General features: G+C 34.6%; 1 protein-coding gene across 2 annotated transcripts in view; it reads right to left on the bottom strand.

The window, feature by feature from the left end:
- CENPP (centromere protein P) overlaps positions 1-12,078 on the bottom strand; it is a gene marked incomplete at its 5' end in the record, with an annotated part of 147,597 nt that overhangs the window by 57,840 nt on the left and 77,679 nt on the right. The window lies entirely within an intron of this gene.

Genomic DNA, 12,078 nt, shown 5'->3' with positions numbered 1-12,078 from the left:
TTTCTTATAAAAAATCCCACTACTTTTTAACAGTGAGCCTCAGAGGATTTTATAAACACAGTAAATGGCAGTAATCCATATACAGCTTGTGAAAGTACAACTTCGAGAAGTGACCTGACCATTCTTGGTCAAGAAAAATATGGGAACAAGTTCAGAATCTTTGGACACCAGTAGGATAAAAATATGCAAGGTCAGCTCAGGTTAAACCCCCTACAGTTACTGGTTATTCTCTAACAAATATTTGAGCACATAATTTACCTTGGAAATTAATATACCTCAAGAAGGCAATTAGATTGCGAATGGCATGTAGGTTCTGCTGAAGTATTATCAAACTCAGAAGTCTTATAAAATAGCATGGACCAAACCCTGTAACAGCCATTAGACATTTTTGTGGAATTGAAATAACTTGTTTGAACCTCGGTCATACTGGTCCTTTGAAAATGTCCTAAGTCTTACAGAAGTAGACACCACTTGATTTTTTTTTAGTTGGAGAAGCAACTCAATTGAGATATACTGGGAGAGCCTGCACATTATTCCTAGATAAGTGGAATAATGACCACCCACAGAAAGACACTGTGTGCAAATCAGCAAGTCCTGATGAGAATGAAGATGAGGAAGAAAACTGTTAAGCCAATCAAGCAACAATTTTGACAAACAATCAGATTTAGGTATATGCACAGAAGTACTCTCATTTCTCCTGTTCTCCAGGTGCAGATGTAGCAGCAATTTGTATTCACGACAACAGCAAGGCGCAAGATGCTAAGACTGCAGAAACGTCCCACCAGATTTTTTTTTAACCATTTCAGAGAGAAAATTAGTTAGAGTAGGGCAAAAATCTGAATAAAAAAATATTTTAGTAACCCAGCCAGAGACAAATATAAGGTAAATATATCTGTATACAAGGATATAATGTAAATGTTGAAAATATGAGAAGGTAAATATTTCAAAGTCAATAATAGACCCAGAACAGCAAAGGTTAGGATTCAATAGCAATAGCAATTCCAGAATCACAGTGCTTTGGGGCGTAAGATGAATCTGGGGGCTTTAGACTCTCTGTTATATTTCTAAGTTTTGATTTGCATTGCTGGCTCACGCATCATACATGAGAATTTGGACAAGACCTGTTAAATCCTTCAGGTAGGTCTCATTATAAATTCCAACATCCTGTGGTTATCACCATACTAATACAAAAGGTATCGACGCTGACATTTTTATTGAGTAGGATCTTTCTACTGGTTAAATGATGACAGAACTTTGAGGATCTGCCTGAACTGTTGTTTTGTGCACAGGGACATACACTTCTGGTAAGATCAAAACTGCAAAGGTGTCCAACAAAAGAAGGTTGTTACCACGGAAGCTTGGGTAGCTTTCTGAATTTGAAGCAATGATTAGAGACCATGGTTCCTCTAAAGCAAGGTAGAAGTTCTTTCTTTAAAGAAAACTCTCAGAAAAATAAAGGCATCAAATGCCTCCCAAAGTGAGATTGTTATTATTAAATCCCATGTGTTGAGGCTGTTAGAACTTCCGAGACCCTAAAAACAAAGCTCACAGTATACACCCTTCTCCATTTTCCATTTCAATTTAATAAAGAATAGAGATCCCCTCATGCTAAAGCTACAAATCACTCAACTTTGCCCCAAAAAGGAGTTTGAAGTGTGACCACTAGCTTTCTAGTGGCCCAAGACAACAAAGTGAATTTCACCCAATGAATTCTCTTTAACATATCATTATGAAGTGGTTGATACAATTTCTGAATTTCGATCCTGAAACATGCAAAAACCCCTTAGCATTCAATAAGGGAAAAAAAAAAAAATCAGAACTGGGAAGCATGATTTTATCATTTCTCTACCAACAATTTGGCTACTCTTTTAGTGAAAGAAATCAATGAACTTTTAAGATGTCTCTCAAGTCACAACTTTATAAACAGCTATATTACAGCAACAAAATAAACAGTTTATAATTTCTGTTGTATAGTAATACAAATGTTAACTAGTTGAAACTCTCTTGAGAAAACATTTGCCAATTTAAGTACTATGTTTAATTCCTAACATATTTAATTTCCAGAAAACACAACACTACCAACAGTAAAATATCAGAAATATGAGAAAATACTACGAAAACAATTTTACACAATAAACCTGATAACTATCTATATGAAGCAGTTTTCAGAAAACAAGTTTACTTATCATAAGGTTGCAGATCAATACAATATCTGGTGCTCTGGAAGTTTGAAGCTTCCTTAAGTAAGCTTCAAAACCTCTACTCACTTGGAAGTGCAGGCACTTAAAAACATAAACACAGGGACCTGCCTGTTTCCTCTTTGAATTTACAGCCTGAAACAGCCAACAGAGAGTCACTCCTCCTATTTTAATGCTGAAAGCAACAATGAACATGCAGTATCAACGTGTGTTACAACTTTTATACAACCACTCCTTGCTGAATTTCTCTCTCAAGTTTTGGAAGACCAAAATTCAGTTCAAACCACCGCTTAAAGGGGGTCAGAATCACACTATGACCATCATGACCATCTTTGTAGAACATTCCAACCACAGAGGTGAAGCCTACTTTGGAAAGAGTGCATGTTTTTAAAGAGACTTACTTCTAAAACTGGTTTTGCATGCAGGAAACATTTAAAGATTTAGCAGACCAGAAACAGCAATCAACCATGTAACCTACATTGATTTGGAGGAAACCCTGCATAACAGTCTTGCTGTCTTCTTGAAAAGTGAAAAAGGAATAAACATCCAGATAAAAAGACTAGTTCATAATAAAGCGTTTGACTTATTCAGTAGACATACATTCCTGTTTTCTAATGAACAAAAGAGATCCCTGCTGCTATTGCTTATTTAGTAACATTACCCTTCTATTATAGCGAGTTGCCATTAAATCCCAAACTCTCTATTTCGAGGGGAAAGGCTTTAATTTTACTTGTCTTGGCACACTGAAAACCACTTTAAATAGGGAAAAAACAGCAGACGTGAAATAAGAGCTCTGATTTAATGATGTCAACAACTTCTGTACAGTTGCAAGGCCCAAAATATTGTGGAAAAATGTTGGAACACTTTTTCCACCTAAAAGTAATGAAGACGTCACTTACAAAACTCTAAAATGTATTAAACAGATCTCCTTTTCCACATTAAGAAATGATCATATGATCAAAATGAATTTAGCTTTTTATTTTCATTTATTCATTTTTATTTTTTATTTATAATACTCAAAAGTTTTATACCAATTTAGGCATCAAGCAGCTATACTCAAATGCTAGCAAGCATAATTTTAACAATGTTGTTACCACTGTTATGATGAAATTGAATGGAAATACATTGCTTTAATGTTCCCAATATCCAAGTTAGAAAGTCTCATTACACATGTAATGTTCCTTGCTGACAGACACCTTGTTCCACATTAAAATTCCATCAGGATAGACCTATAAAGACTTAGCACTGTTTTTTCCTTTTCAGTTTAAGAAGTAAATAGAAAATATCAAACAGAACTTTTCATAAACATTTTCCATTACATATGATGCATGATGAACAAGTTGCAACAGTTACTATGTCATTAAATTACCTTTGGGAAACATTCACACACCATTGTGCATCCCTGAAAGAACTTACATAGTCGAGTACTGCATAAATATTTTTGATCACACCAGAAAACAATTCATGATAAATTATCATCCTGCAATACTCCAGTTAGTAAAGCAAAACAAACCAATAGATTTGCTAGCATTATGGTGTCAGCTTTTTCCATACAATAGATGTCCTTAACTAAACCGGATAATGTCTGATCAGTCCTAAAAGGAATGGCACAAAAAAAAGCCAAAGTACCTCAGGGTAAATCTCAAAACTAAATGAAACAGCTGTCTTAAAACCACTGCTTTATTTTGCTTCAAGGAAACTAAAAGCAAAGGAACACCATGAACTGCAATACCCTTTTTCTGTGGAACTATTTTTGGTGACTATCAAAGACAGGGGACTGGGATAGATGGGCACTGGTCTGATCGAGTCCAGCTGTTCTTATGCTCTTATGTACTTTACACATACCCCTGCCTAATTGCTGCTGAACATAATTTTGTACACTTCCATGAAGTACTTACTGATTTTATCAGCCTGTGAACACAGTTAATAAAGTTTCCCAATACACAATCTGGTCATTGCTATGAAGTTTCTTGGAGCAATACACCACTGCCTCTTCTCTGCAGTCATGTCAATTAGAAATTCCCACCAATTAATTGAGTTTCCTGGGATACTACAAGACACAAATGAAGAGGAATCTCATTTGAACGGTGAGATGGGCTACAGGTTGATGACAACTTTACCTCTTGTCATTGCCCAGTAGCTGAGTACTATTATATGAACCCATACAGCCACGAATCATTCTATTTCGGTCACTCACTAAAACTAGCAGTAAAGTTTGATCTGTATTTCATACCGGTCTGTCTCTCATTGATGCCTGTACCTGGGAAGCCGGAGGGATACCCACCGAAATAGGCATTTTAACTTATTTTCAGATTTTCATCTGGGAGTTCTAGTTCTATAGGTAATGAGATTTACTTGGGGCATTGACTTCAAAGCACTGTATTCAGAAATTGTAACTTTTTCAGCTTGGGGAAATGTTGTGTAGTACAACTAATTCGAAGACCATATTAATCTCAAAAAAAAGGAAAAATCTTCTTTCTTCCCCAGTTTGCACGTTCCTTTATAAACATTAATTTCTTTCCTACGGGAGGATAAAAATATGCAAAACTATGCTGGGTATTAGGAGCTAGGCAGTTAGGGGAAATGCCTGAACATTGCTTATTTATCATAAGGTCCAATAACTGTTATGTTGGGCTGAAAAAATTACCTGGTGTTTGGCAGTTTAAAGGCTTAGCTATCGCTTTTCTGATGAGTCCTAAAAGCCAGTGACATTCTTGTCTTGTGCTTCAAATCCAGTCCTACAAGTTTGCCAGCCATAAGGGAAACCATAATGGACACAAACATTCTCTGGAGTCTCTGCAAGTGAGTAAATACTGAAATACTCAAACTCAATACTCAGAGTTGAGTGAATTCCCCAAAACAATATTTTTCCAGTCTGCTTGAGCCATCCTGGCTCCATTCATTAACTGTTTGTTTTTTTTTTTTTTTTTCAAGGATTAAAGAACTAAAGTAAATGAAGGCATTAACAGTTGCATTATTTCAAATGTTCACCTTGAAAAACATTTACCTTATAATTTCTTATTTAATAGCCTGTTATGTAAGGAATTTCCTACAGCCACCAAGTAAACAATTACTGTAGTATGGCAGAATTTCCATTTCTTTTCTGTTTAACTCTTTGTACAGGATACAGTTCACATAGTTATTGAATGCAAACATTTGTGTAATTCATAGCTTCTGATTTAGGCTGTTATTTATATTAACATAGCTTTGATAAACTGAGCTAAGACCAGCTAAAAACGCACTGTTTTCTACAAAGTACTTCGAAGCAGTTCTATTAATTCAGGGAAAAGAACTTTCATTCCAAGTGTGCAGCATTATGAGTAGAAATACAGAAAACTGTAGGTTTTGCATGCAGTATTACTAAAATAAATCTATGTTTCTCTGTGGGAACTTTTCGTATGATAGCGATTCCTAGGGAAAATATATAAAAGCTGACTTATTTTTTCCACAAGACATATTTTTCTCAACGGAGTAATACTGAACACAGCTGTGGAAATATTAGATACTCAACAACACTATGAAAGTAAACAAGAATCTTTTAAGTGAATTATGCATTTTTAAAGGATTAAAATTAGGAAAAAGGATTAAAATTGACTTAATTTTTTTCACAGCAATTTTTCCAAAATCCTGAAATTTTGCCATGCCATTACATTTTATCTTGTGGCCTCATGCCTTCTTTCCTTAAAAACCTTCATAGTTAGGGAACGACTGCCCTCGTGAAGATTTCATGGTTCATATCCCCTTTTAAATGACTATTCTTTATAAATATGTATGACTTGCTTTCTTCTAATGGAAGATGGTTCTGAACTTTTCCAGTAAAACTTATTCACTACCAGTCTTCCAAAAAGAATTCTTTTTCCATTCTTTTCCAGCACACTTTGGCTGTCATAACAAAGAGCTTAGGAAGCAAGACTTTTCCTCTTTCAATTAGACCAATTACTTCTTGGTTCTACATAAAACACTAAGATCTGCTACTCTTTCTTGCACATTTCCACAGCTGACCTATAAATATTTCACGAACTATTTCCTTTTGGTTTGAAACTGCCACCCACTCATTTCTTTTGTGTTTATCTAGTTTTTGCACTGGAAAAGGCAAAATTATTATTCTCTTCCTTTCTGGATCACATATGGGTTTAAATAGATCTGTATTGCCTTTATTCTGTATTTATTTTGAAGGCTAATTTGATAGCCTCTGGTAAAACCTTAAATGAAAGAAACGTTGATCAATTCTCCTTTTTAGGGGAATTAAATTACTTTCCAATCTTCTGAGGAAAGAACAGCCCATGTTTTTGTCTGAGGAGACATCATGCATCTTCTACATTAATTGTAAAACATATAGATATTATAATAACCATGAAACAGAAGTATAGTTACAGTACGAATCATACGCTGACGAATTACCAAAGATGTAGTTTTCTCATTTAACAAAACAGAAGTTATACATTGGTAAGTATGCTTACTTTCTAAAGTCAAAGCTCCTTCATAGTGCTGCGGGCAAGCCAAATGGAAATTACCCTTTGTGGAATATAAGCATTCAAGAAAAAAAAACCCAACAGCCTCAGCTTCACAAATTGTCCTACAAAAAAGATCTGATTTTCCATACCACAAGTTAATATGCAATTAGGACATAGGTTTTCTTCAAATTACCTAAGTATTTCACTGAATGGTAAAAGTAACTTCTATCATCTGGTGAATTTCTATCCATGATAAAAAGCAGTGCAAAACCACCCAGGGAACCAAACATCTAAACTAACACATTCCCATATTTCCAAACAAATAGCTTTGTAAGTAGCATATTAGGATATCTGTTGGGCAATTCTAACATCTCTGCTATTTTTTTAGCTTCATTTAGAAGTTTCTGTCTTCTGATTCCCTTCATCTTTTGTCAGCTCTGCTATAACCGCTACCACACCACATCGCTGCGTGGGCCATGGCAAGACTGAGCTCACAGCTGGATTCAACCAGCCATGGGCCTTCGCCGCCTAAATCAAAGTAACCATGTTTGTTCAAGGCTGCAGCAGGTTCAACTTTTTGAATACTGCATACCCACAGAGGGAATAATGTCAAGAATGTGTTTGTTACTTAATATACACAAGTTTCCTTTTTTAATATGTAAACACAACTAGTAGGAACAGTCACAGAAACTCAACATATTTTCACTGGTGAAAAAAATAGACTTAACAGCATAGTTGTTAGATCTGTTATGGTATATCAAATGTTGCAAGTTTTCCCTAATTTACATTTAATTTCTATATTTGTTTATTTCCTTCTTATGCTTATTTGTGGTTTTCCCCTACAGGTGAAGTGGGTAGAGAATGAATGTTTAAAGTCAGCAAAGCACTTTATGATATATGAGTAATTAAAGCAAATTTAATTCTGTCTTTTCTTAAGTGCCAACTAGGAAAAAAAATAATACTTATGATTTAATAAAAGCATAATTACATGACAAAGTAATATTAAAACCATAACAGCAGCGGTTAACTACAATTAAAGCAGCCTCTTTCAGAAGTCTCCCAATGTATTTAGTGTTAGGTCAAACCTTGCACAAGAGAGTTATTGCTATTGTGTTGATGAGACACAAATGAGACCTTCCTATAAAATTCCCAGGAACAAAACATGCACCTGAGAACATAGGCTAGGTTAATTAATATTGTAGGGAAATCACTCCTTTATTGAGATAATATCCTTATTTTTATTAGTAATGTTTCTGAAAGCTTGCATTCCAACTATTCCAAAGTAACAAATTGTGTGTTTCAAAACTTGCAAACAAATTTAGTCTGGAGACTTTCCTAGAAATATTGTTATTTTTTCCATCTACAAAACAATTTACGCTCAAAGTACATGCAAACATTTACTGATCCATCTTCTTCATTAGATATAAAAGTGCAAAATGTAGCCAATTACTATATTATAAATATGATATTTACTGCTTCCATTTCTAACAGTCTATCACAAACTAAGTCAAAGACATCTTCTTTTGGATCTTTGAATTTCTAATGTAAAATAAAGTACTTATGTTGATAAATAGTTAGGAAAAAGCATAATACCAAATTAGATTAAATTATCTTCACAGTCTTACATACTTTGAATACTTCGTTTCATTTCTTCAGGAATACAAAGGACTGGATGGCCATGTTTCTTTTTTCCTAAAACTACCAACTGAATGCAAATTGGTGACAGCTACAACTTTAAATGTTGCTTTTATGTTCTGAACAATATAGCATATATGAACATATAGCAAAAGGTTGTATACAAGAAAACTTATTAATCTGCACTTCCATATTATTCAAACTATTTCTTAAAACAAAGGGAAAAAAATGGAAAAAAAAATATCAGCATTTGCTGGTGATCATCATGTTTTACTTTTTTTTTTTTTAATTCTTAAGCTTTGGCAGAGTAAACGCTTGATACTCTATGAGGAAATGTTGTGCTCAGTCCAGCTTGTATTCTGAAACAGAAAATTTTCCTTTAGAACTTATCATCGGAGTGATTCAGTAGTTTGGCACTGGTTCCAGAGCTTTTCATTTTAACTACTGTTTGATTTTCCATGAAAGAACGTCTGGTGTTTCCAATGTCTGTAAGGCAGATAAATACCCATATTCCATAAAAATGCCATGTAACATTATCCACACTTTTAACTAGCATCAAAAGCAAGACTAACAATTGACATGTACAGAAACCAAAACTATTTCAAGACCTTCATTCATCAAGTAGGTTATTTTTCAGGCAGAGCAGTTTCCTGATCCAGTTAAGCGCACAAACCTTGTTACAGAACCAAGGAGATGAGCATCAAGGTGGGACTAAGATAGCTGGGGAATTTGTATGAGTCTGTAGCTTAAGGTAGAACAATCTGCAAGGGTGAAAAATAAGATCTGTCTCTCCAGGTTTCTATTTTGCATCTCCAGTCATTCCAGATCACCACATTCTTGCACGCATGAAACACATGATAAGCCTGACAATCCCATAGAGGCATGTACACGCATGCTTGACATGATGATAAGCCTGACAATCCCATGGATACATGTACACGCATGCTTGACTTGATAGCTCTTTTTGTACATGATCCCTTAATGCTGCAAGCTATAAATCAAACGCCCTTCAATATTGATATGTTGCTAATAAATGTCAGGGACTAAGGACTTTTAACTGCAAAATGAAACAGTACATTTTGTTGCCGTTTCTAAGTCAGCTGCCGAAAATATGCAAAAAAAAGTATGCACGTATTAATAAGTGAAAGTTAATTCAGGCATGATAATAAATGATAATGATTATTTTACATATTTACATAAAAATACTGAAGAATCAAGATAAACTACAAAAGCTGAAGAATAGTTTTTCTATACTCAGCTAGCTTAAATGGCGTAGTTTAACTTGGGAAGAGCCAAAACTTAGCTAAAACTAAAATATGCGACTGCACTCCACATGGACTGGTTGTGAGCCTGAAAGGAATATGTCATGTTATTAAAATGTGATGAGCAGTCTCCAAGACAGATTTGTGCAGTTGATGTTGAATTCATCACTTTATGTAAACCACATTTATAAACAGCACTAGAAAATGAAAAAGCACTTAGTTTGTCTTACAATAACAAACGTATACCAGATCAGCTTAGAAAAGAGACTGCAATGTAAGCATTAGCCACATATGGCAGCATATGCTTGCTTGGTCAGACATATAAAGTAGTACAAATATAGTCATTTTCAACAAAGAAATCGAGATAGCATTTTAAATCACTGATGTGATCATGTTAAATATAAAACACCATCCAATTTTTTTCATTTGCATATTTCACCATAGTGAAAGACAGTATTCTGAAGCACAACATGCTAAATATACTCCTATCCTTTGCCTCAGAAATTAATCTCCACTAATCATAAAAGTTACGTATGTATTTTAAGGCAAGATAGAATTCTAATTTTCAACCAATTCTTTCATTGGTGGAAACAAATCACTGAAATGGTCTGAGCAAACAGTTTGACCTCAAATGATCTTTTAGTTAAAGATGTAATATTTCATAGGAAAATAAATGTACATTTGTGTGCAAGGAAAATACCCGCAGACGACTTTCTATTTAAAAATACCTCTCTTCATTAAGACCCCAACATCACGTATTAAAAAATTGTGACAGATATTTTTCTATCAGGCTATTTAAAAACAAAATCTCACTATTAATGAAACGGCAGATGCAATAAGATAGCATTTTTTCCTTTAACAGCATCTTCAACCAGATCACCTCAAATCAATTGCTTTGCAACATAGCCAAGAAAGTGGCATTTGATCCTACTGCAAAAGGCTGCAGGTACAGCCTTTGTATGGCTGCTACACATTCTACAGCAGCCTTCCCCTAAAAAGTGAGAGGAACAGTGACCCAAGTACCCTGCATCAATTCATTCATTTGCACACTCCAACCTTCATTCATAATTCCACAGCTGCCTTACTGTGCTGGCTCATGAAATGTCTTTGGGTCCAAAAATTAAAGTATACTGGAAACAGTGATCCTGGAGAGGAATTCTGCAATAGTAGTTTTTAGTAAATTGGAAATATGTAGCAAGCATTTAAAAAAAAAGAGGCTCACAAACTAGATTAAGAACCACAGGTCTATTATAGTTTTTAGTATTGCTACCGACAGCTAACATCTAAAGTTCAGAATCTGGTAGTCAAGAGGACTGAAAAGGCGACTTCTGGGAATTTTATTTTAGAATGCAATGCTATCCACAATCAAAATACTAAATCCGCTCCTTGAGATATTAAACCATTTCATTACAATAAGAGCATGTCAGTGTAAGCAATATTTATTTCTACCATATTGATACTATATGTTGTACGAAACATACGGGTAATCTAAGATAAGATAAGGTGGTGACATTTTTTCCAGATACCACCACACTACATGTCAGCTTCATTATATAGTATGGCTATGACAGACTTTATACACACCGGAATGTGTTCCTACCACCAGAATCAACTAAAAAGAGAAACTAATAATTAAAAAAAAGCATTTATCCAGAATTGAGATGTTGGCTAAACATCAGGAACAGGGAGCATTGCTGCAAAACTAGGATCAGCTGAAATTGCTGATTCAAGACTTTACAACTGAAAGGAGGAGTGAAAAAGAAGAAAACAGTACATTTCTATCACAACTCTCAGACTCCGCTCTCTTCTATTAAAGAGCCAAGAAGTGTTGGAGGTTTTTTAAACAGCAATTTAACACAAATTTGCTCAAGTAAATGTATCCAATCAAGCTATTCAAAACACAGGGGAGTGTTTGCTTAGGAAGTTTCGATTTCTAAATGCAGACAAGAGAATGCAGATATGTGCAATTTGAGATTTCAAAGAAGTTTAAGGTCATCCTTCAGATTTTTATGTAGGAATGTGATTGCTTTTGAAACTGTAATTTTATTCCTTGGGAAAAGTGATAGACAGAATCTTTTTCATCATTCATCTACGCTACTGAAACTGGAACACATGCAAAAACAATGCAGCAGGTAACACAAGCCTTATCTTGTTTGATATGATAGCACCAAAGTTTTAATTTTTGGCACAGAATCTTTTTCTTCCTTAAGAAAGTAACAGTAGACAAAAACAACTAATATGAGATTTAAACCGTCATTTTGCAAACAGCACATTACATGTATATTAAAAAAAAAAAGTTTCCAGGCTGTTTTTCTGCAGCAAGACCAGACTCTTAAGAGAGAAAGGACCTAATAAAGAAACAGATGAAGTCAGATGTGCGTGGAATTGGATAGACAAAAATTATTGTAAATTTAAAGACAAACTGGTACACTGAAACTTTTGCTTTAGGTAAACTCAGTTTGCAATACATTTCTGAAGTATACACAAAAAGGCAGCCTACTCAAGATAAAAAAAGAATAACCCAGTTTC

Source organism: Vanellus vanellus, assembly GCF_965231255.1.
Source record: "Vanellus vanellus genome assembly, chromosome: 9".
In the NCBI taxonomy this organism is placed as follows: domain Eukaryota; kingdom Metazoa; phylum Chordata; class Aves; order Charadriiformes; family Charadriidae; genus Vanellus; species Vanellus vanellus.
This window is presented reverse-complemented; position numbering and strand designations above follow the sequence as displayed.